Source organism: Mobula birostris, chromosome 7, assembly GCF_030028105.1.
Source record: "Mobula birostris isolate sMobBir1 chromosome 7, sMobBir1.hap1, whole genome shotgun sequence".
NCBI classification, from domain to species: Eukaryota; Metazoa; Chordata; class Chondrichthyes; order Myliobatiformes; family Myliobatidae; genus Mobula; species Mobula birostris.
In genome coordinates this window covers 76,721,613-76,730,429 of record NC_092376.1, presented here as the reverse complement: position 1 = coordinate 76,730,429, position 8,817 = coordinate 76,721,613, and the positions used below count along the sequence as shown (strand labels likewise).

Here is an 8,817-nt window from a genome sequence, read left to right as displayed (position 1 = left end):
AAGTGATTTAGCTACTGTATTTCACCAATGATGTTCCCATGTGACAATGAGGATTGGGTCAGTTGAGTGACAAGAAGAAATAAGTTCAGGAGAAATTTGGTCACCTTTACATTTGTTGCTAAAATATAATACTTATGCTCCAAAATATTGGCTTAACAATCCTCCGCTACTTTTCAGGAACACTAAAACATTGTGTGGTGTCATAACATTGTTTTCAACAAAAACACCCTTTAGGAATGTGATTATTACTTAAGAGCTGTCAGCCTCTCTGGTGCAATGGAGACCTAATTCAACCTCAGCATGGGTATTAACAATGCTCTACTCTTTCTACACCCTCAGTGTGTGTGGCTAGACACAACACAGCTCAAACACGATCTATAAATTTACCAGTGATACAACTGTGGGTAGAATTTCAGATGGGGATGAGAAGGCATAAAGGAATGAGATTGATCAGCTGGTTGAGTGGTGTTGCAACAACAACCTTGCACCCAATGTCAGTAAGACCAAGGAATTGATTGTGGACTTCAGTAAGGGCAAGTCAAGGGAACACACACCAGTCCTCATCGAGGGATTAGAAGTGGAAACAGTGAGCATTTTCAAATTACTGAGTGTCAACATCCAAGGATCTATCCTGGGCCCAACATACTGAGGCAATTACAAAGACAAAACAGTGGTTATACTTCATTAGGAGGTTGAGGAAATTTGGTATGTCACCAAAGACACTCGCAAATTTGTACAGACATAATGTGGCAAATATCCAAACTAGTTCTATCACTGTCTGGTATGGAGGGACCACTGCACAGGATCAGAAAAAGCTGCAGGAAGTTATAATCTCAGCCAGCTCCATTATGGTCCCTAGTCTCCCCAATATCCAGGCTACCTACAAAAGGCGATGCCACTAAAAGGCAGCATCCATCATTAAGGCCCCTGTGACCCCGGAGATGCCCTCATCTCATTGGTACCATCAAAGTGGTGGTACAGGAGCCTGAAGACAAACACTCACTGTTTCAGGGACAGCTTCTTCCCCTCCACCATATTTCTGAATGAACAATAAATCCATGAACACCCTTTTCTTTTGTCCTTTTGCGCAACTTACTTAATAGTCCTGAGGCTCTTGTACCTTCTACCTGATGGCAGCAGTATAGCAGGAAGAGAGCATGACCTGGGTGGTGGGGATCTCTGATGATAGATGCCACATGTCATTTTCCTGTGACAGTGTTTCATCTAAATATCCTCAATGTTGTGGAGGGCTTTACCTGTGACGTACTGGGCTCAATCCACTATCTTTTATAAGAGTCAGTGATTTAGACCTTAGCCTTTGAATTTGTAATTACAAGATCTGCCTGCTGTAACTCAGTTTCAGAGGCTGGAATATGCTTAGTGCTGGACGAAGATGACATAGGCTGAACAGTTTCCCCAATCATCCTGCAATCAACTTCAAAGTAGCAGGAAGCTTGTTCAAGGTAAAATGAGATTCTTGCAGCAAGCAGATTTAAGGGAGTGGTGCAATGTAAAACTCCAGACAGCACTGTGCATCAACAGGGGTACACTGTGATAATGATAATACATTTAAATAATATAATCCATAATCTCTCCAAGTTTATAAAGTTGGTTTTGTAAGATCTGAGAAAGCTAGCTACAGTGGATCCTTACATTTAAACCAAAAGTGAAGATCAACATCAATTATGTTACTTATAATTGACAGAGTGACTCAGGGAGGAATCCTTCAGCTAGAGGAGAAGACAGTTGAGGCTGCTTGCTATGACTTTATTTGTGGTACTCAATATGGAGACCTCTCTGTAATTACCATAAATCAGACCTGTGACCATTTCAAGAAAAAGGTAATCATTGCATCGCTGAGATCTATGGCATCCTTCCTCTCCTCGCCCCCCCCCCCATAAAAGGAATGCAAGTCAAGAAATCCTGCAAGAATTTCCTTTTCCACTGATTCACTTCAGAGGGGCTTTGTCTGATTCATGTCTTATTTCTCAATTGTCTCCTTTTTCAATCCCCGTTCACTTTGGAATAATGTTGAAACAGCAACAGACTGTATATTGTGAGACCAAGTCAAGAACATGAATACGAATGACCTTCAAAATGCTCCTTCCAAAGGAACTTTCTACCTTGGTCCTCAAATACTTTTTTAGCCTTCAGTAGGGTGAATGTTGGGTCATGTATAGTTTCAATGGTTGAAAAATCCACGATCATTGAACAACTGCTGGACATCCTGCCCTCTTCCTCGCCAGCATCTCAAACTCCACATGAAATATAGTCACTGTTGTGTCTTCTTTATAATTGCATCAATATGCTGGGCCCAGGATAGATCTTTAGAGATGTTGACACCCAGGAACTTGAAACTGCTCAACCTCTCCCTGCTGATCCCTCGATGAGGGCTGGTTTGTGTTCCCTCAACGTCCACAATCAATTCCTTGGTCCTACTGACATTGAGTGCAAGGTTGTTGCTGCGACACCAACCAGCTGATCTATCCTACTCTTGTACGTCTCCTTGTCGCCATGTGAAAGTCTGTTGACAATAGTTGTGTCGTCAGTAAATTAATAGATGCCATTTGAGCTGTGCCTAATTACACATTCGTGGGTGTAGAGAGAGTAGAGCAGTGGATTAAGCACACATCCTTGAGGAGGAGATGGTATTCCTGACAAGCACTGACCATGATCTCCCAATGAGGAAGTCAGGATCCAGTTACAGTGGGAGTTGCAGAGGCCCAGATTTCAGAGGTTGTTGATTAGTACTGAGGGTTCGATAGTGTTGAATGCTGAGTTGTAATGAATAAACAGTAGGCTGACGTACATATTGCTATTGTCCAGGTTATTCAAAGCCAGTGAGATTGCACCCGCTGAAGATCTAGTGTGGTGTTAGGCAAATTGCAGTGGGTACAGGCCCTTGCTTAGGCAGGAGTTGATTCTGGCCATGACCAACCTCTCAAAGCACTTCATCACAGCAGATATGAGTGCCACTGGACGACAGTCAATGAGGCAATTCACTCTTCTCTTCTTGGGCACTTGTATGGTTGTCACCCTTTAGAACAACTAGGAACCTCCAACTGCAGCAGTGAGAGATTGAGGATGTCCTTGTATACTCCCGCCAGATGACTGACACAGGTCTTCAGTGCCCTACCAGGTACACCATTCAGGGCCTCATGCCTTGCAAGAGTTCACCATCAAGAAAGATGTTCTGACATCGGCCTCCAAGGCAGAGATCACAGTGTCACTCACCAGGTGCTGCAGGGTTTTGCGTAGGTGAAGTTTTATACTCCTTTTCAAAGCTTGCATAAAAGATGCTTAGATCATCTGGGAGTGAATTATTACAGCCATTCATGATGTTAGATTTTACCTCGCAAGAAGTAATAACCTACAAGCCCTACCAGAGCGGACATGCATTCGATTCCACCTATACATCAGGATTGCTTTTTCGCTCTTAAAATAGGCCATACCTGGACTTCCTGTATAGTTCTGGATCACCGGACTTGAATGCCACAGATCTAGCCCTCAGCAGACCACGAAACTCCTGGTTCATCCACGGCTTTTGGCTTGGTTATGTCTAGTATGTTCTTAAAGGCACATACTCATCCACACAGGTCTTGATGAAACCAGCGAGAATTGTGGTATTTTCATTCAGATCCAAATTATGAATCCCTGAATGTTGTCCAGACCCAACTCAAGGCAGCAAGGTCAATACTGAAGTAACCATACACCCAAGTTATTAAAAGTGTGCATTATCCAGCACTGTCATTAATGGGGCCTAATATTCCAGGGACCAAACTTCATTTTGGAGAGTGGAGCGGGTGGATGTTGCTCTTATAACCATTGTCACTGCTCACCATTACCATTATCCTCACAGCTACTCTTGATGGAGGCTATAACCAACAGTGCACTCCACAAAAATAATTCCAACCCCTACAACGTTATTCAGGAACACCTTTCACCAACCTGCATTATCAAATTGGCACAGATTATACTGAGGAATGGAGTCAAGTTCATCTTGGGGACAGCATTTGAACTGTCCCAAAAAGATTATAAATAAAATTAGAGTACTGAAAAAGCCTATCGTGTTCTGCACTCTTCCAGTTGCGATCATTGCTACTGTTGATATTAATGTGGTGAATTTCAAGGTAGACCCGTATTTCCCCAACAAGTGGTAATTTCCATGCAACGTTAAGGGCATCAGAAATGATCACAGTTCTTGTCCACTCCTGGTTAATTATTTATTTATAGATGCAGCATGTAATTGGCCCTTTTGGCCCTTCAAGCCGTACCACCCAGCGATCCCCCAACAACTTCGATTTAACCTAATCACTGGACAATTTACCGACCTTGTATGTAGACCACAACCCACCAATTAACCCACCCTGTACGTAGACCACAAGACAGAGGCAGAATTAGGCCATTCAGCACATCAAGTCTGCTCCACCATTTCATCATAGCCGATTCTGGATCCCACTCAACCCCATTCACCTGCCTTCTCGCCATAACCTTTGATGCTCTGACCAAACAGGAAACTAACAATTTTTGCTTTAAATATGCCCATGGTCTTGGTCTCCACAGCTGTCTGTAACAGCATTCTACAGATTCACTACACTCCGGCCAAAAAAAATTCCTCCTCAACTCTGTTCTAAATGGTCACCCCTCAATTTTGAGGCTGTGCCCTCTAGTCCTGGACACCACCTCCATAGGAAACATCCTCTCCAAATCCACCTTATCTAATCCTTTCTACATTCGGTATGTTTCAATGAGATTCTACCCCCCCCCCCACACTTTCTTCTAAATGCCAGTGAGTACAGGACCAAAGCTGCCAAACTCTCCTCATTGTTATGCCCTTCATTCCTGGAATCATCCTCATGAACATCTTCTGGATTCTCTCCAATGCCAACACATCCTTTCTGGGGTTATGGGGCCCAAAACTGTTGACAATACACCAAGTGCCACCCGACTAGCGTCTTATAAAGCATCAGCACCATCTCCTTCTCTTTATATTCTACTCCCCTTGAAATAAATACAAATATTGCATTTGCCTTCTGTACCACAGACCCAACCTGTAAATTAACTTTCTGGGAGAGTCTTGCATGATGACTCCCAAGTCCCTTTGCACCTCTGATATTTGAATTTTCTCCCCATTTAGATAATAGTCTGCACTTTTGTTCCTTTTACCAAAATGCATTTTCATACAATTCCCCAGATTATATTCCACCTGCCACATTTTTGTGCAGTCTTCCAATTTGTCCAAGTCCTTCTGTAATTCCTCAGCATTACCCACCTCTCCACCTATCTTCATATCATCTGCAAACTTTGCCTCAAAGCCATCAATTCCATTATCCAAAACATTGACAAACAATGTGAAAAGTAGCAGTCCCAATACTGACCCAAGGAACACCACTAGTCACAGGCAGCCAAACAGAAAAGGGCCCCTTTATTCCCACTCACTTCCTTCTGCCTGTCAGCCATTCCTCTATCCATGCCAGTATCCTTCCTGTAATGCCATGGGATTTTATCTTGTTAAGCAGCCTCATGTGTGGCACTTCTGAAAGTCCAAATAAATGACAACCACTGCCTCTTGTTTGTTTGCCCTGCTTGTTACTTCCTCAAAGAATTCTTAACAGATTTGGCAGGCAAGATTTCCCTCTGCAGGAACCATAATGACTTTGTTTTATTTTATTATTAGTCTCCAAGTACCCCGAAACTTCATCTTTAATATTGGGCTCCAACACTCCCAATTATAGACTAACTGGCTTACAATTTCCTTTCTTTTGCCTTCCTCCCTTCTTAAAGAGTGGAGTGACATTTGCAATCTTCAGCCCTCTGGGACCATGCCAGAATCAAGTGACTCTTGAAAGATCATGACCGATGCACCCGTTATCTCTTCAGCTACCCCTCTCAGAACTCTGAGACGTAGTCCACCTGGTCCAGGTGACTCATCCACCTTAAGACCTTTCAGTTTGCCTAGCACTTTTTCCACTTGTAATAGCAATGGCACTCACTCCTGCTCCCTGACACTCACGGACCTCTGGCACACTGCTAGTGTCATCCACAGTGAAGATTGATACAAAAAACTCATTAAGTTCATCTGCCATTTCTTTGTCCCCCATTACTACTTCACCAGCATCATTTTCCACTGGTCCAATATCAACTCTCACCTCCCTTTAACCCTTTATATAACTTGTAGTATCCTGCTTTCTATTATTGGCTAGTTTGCCCTCATATTTCATCTTTTCCCTTCTTACGGCTTTTTAGTTGCCTTTTGTTGGATTTTTGGACGGTCTTTGGACTGCGGGAGGAAAACTGAGGACCCAAAGGGAACCCATACATTCCACAGGGAGAATGTACAGAGACTTCTCACAGAGGACAGTGGATTGAACACTGACGCTCCAAACTAATAGTGCCGTGCTAACTGCTTTGCTACTCTGGCAACTAGTCGCCTTTATTTTAAATGAGGAAAGAACCATGTGATTGAATTTCTATTACCATTCAGAAGGATATATATGGTTCTGTAGGTGGCAAATTGAAATGAGTGTTCAGACACCAAGTTTAGGATCTGATTAGTTGCCTTGGTGACAGCTGTTACAAATTAATAAACTTCTGTGCAAATGGGATCCAATGACCTGCAAAGATTAAATATGTGTGAAATTTAAGCCAATAAACAACAGATAGTGAAGTTTCTTTGATTAGTCTCTGGCAGTACACAAGCCTGAACATGCTAAAAGCATGATGCAGAACTGAGTTTTAAAAAAAAAATCAGTTCTTCAATGTGAAAAGCAATCATTCAGCCTATAAGCAAAATATTAATCATGCTCCACAATTTTGAAGTGGTGGACACCAAAAACCGAATATTATGGTGGCCTTAAATTTTAGGTTGAATGAAATACTTTTGGAATAACAAAGATTGTAATCATCTAACTCATAGTCCAGATTGTTTTTTTTTGGTTTTCTTCTCATTGCCTTTCCTTTTCTATTTCAGTCACCCACACATCCTAATCTTAAACGCTGGCACAGACTTCCTTTCAAAACAACCAACAGAATTAAACTACTGTTTACCCAGAATTGTTTTTAAATAGAGTTTTATCTTGCTCCAGAACAAAGAACAAATTATTTTATTAAATTACATTTTACATCTCATAGTTTATATCACGGAGAAGAGTCTGGCTCCAAATCTTTTATTCCTTATTAATCCAAAATCACTCCATTTGTTGCATTTTAACATAACTGGACTGAAGTAACTTTCTCTGGAATTCTTCCTACCACAAAGCATTCTACTTATTTTTAAAGACCATAAGTGCAGAAATAGGCCATTTGACTCATCGAGTCTGCTCCACCAATCGATCATAGCCAATTTATTTTTGCCTCCTGCCTCCCCCCCACCAATAACCTTTGTTGCTCTTTCTAATTAAGAACATATCAACCTCCACTTTAAATATACCAAATGACTTAACCCCAACAGCCATTTAAGGCAATGAATTCCATAGGAGTCAGCACGTTCTAGCGAAAGAAATCCCTCATCTCTGTTTTAAAGGGATACCTTTTGATTCGGAGGCTGTGCCCTTTGGCTCTAGACTCTCCTGCTATTGGAAATGTGCTCCTCAATTCTCACTATCTAGGTCTTTGAATATTCCGTTGGTTTCAATGAGATTCCACCCCCCCCCCCCAATTTTTCTGAACTCCCATGAGTACGGGCCTAGAGCTATCAAACGGCTCCTCATACACTAACCCTTCCACTCCTGGGATCATTCTCATTGCCCTTTTCTGGACCCTCAACAATGCCATCACAATCTTTCTCACACACAGGGCCCCCAAACACTTCAACACTCAATTGTAGTCTAATACCTTATAAAGCCTCAGCATTCTAACCTTGCTTCTATATTCTAGTCCTCTGAAAATGAATGCTAACATTGCATTTCCCTTCCTTACTACAGACTCAACCTGCAAGTTAAACTTTAGGAAATTCTGCATCAAGTCTCCCAAGTCCCTTTGCACTGATTTCTGAATTTGCTCCCCATTTAGAAAATAGCCCATGCAATTAACCCTTCCACCAAAGTGCATGACATACACTTCCCCGCACTGAATTCCATCTGCCACTTCTTTACCCATTCCCCTAATTTGCCCAAGTCTTTCTGAAGACATTGCATGCCCCTCCATCTATCTTTGTATAATCAGCTAACTTGGCCACAAAACCAGCAATTCCATCATCCAGATCATCAAAATATAACATGAAAAGTAGCGGACCAAAATTCACCAAGTGCAACACCACTAGTCACTGGCAGCCAACCAGAAAAGGTCCCTTTTATTCTCACTCTGTCTACCACTTCAACTGATCTTCTGTCTGCCCATTCTACAGCTCCTCATAATACACCTAATGCCAGGACCTTTTAAAACAAATGGAGTTATCAACACAGAGCTTGTCTTGTGGATCTCAAAGTTTTCAAAATACTCAGCTTTCCCCGAAACACCAAAAACTGTATCACCTTATACTCCAAATGCTGAATTGATTTGCCACTATTTTTGACCATTGCACCTTAGCAATATTGTCTTGTATTCCCCTTTAACTCTCAGAATCTTACAACGCATTGACTTTTCAAAAGTTCTGCATTTTTCAACATCACTCCAACTAATTATATATTTAAATCACTGCTATATAGTGAACTGAAGTAACCCTAGTACAGTACCATGCACAACAGTGAAGGTCAACTTGCTTTGCAACCTAATACAACGATAGATAATGCAATATTCAAAAATCAAGTCCATGAAATTTTATGATAGCATTGAACATTCTGCTTGCTAAAAAATGAAAATCCAAAACGTTGTCAATAA

The 8,817-nt window shown here is 41.7% G+C and overlaps 1 protein-coding gene across 4 annotated transcripts in view; it reads right to left on the bottom strand.

The window, feature by feature from the left end:
- Positions 1 to 8,817, bottom strand: part of yap1 (Yes1 associated transcriptional regulator) — a 157,428-nt gene that overhangs the window by 78,475 nt on the left and 70,136 nt on the right. The gene's annotated exons all lie outside the window — the stretch shown is intronic.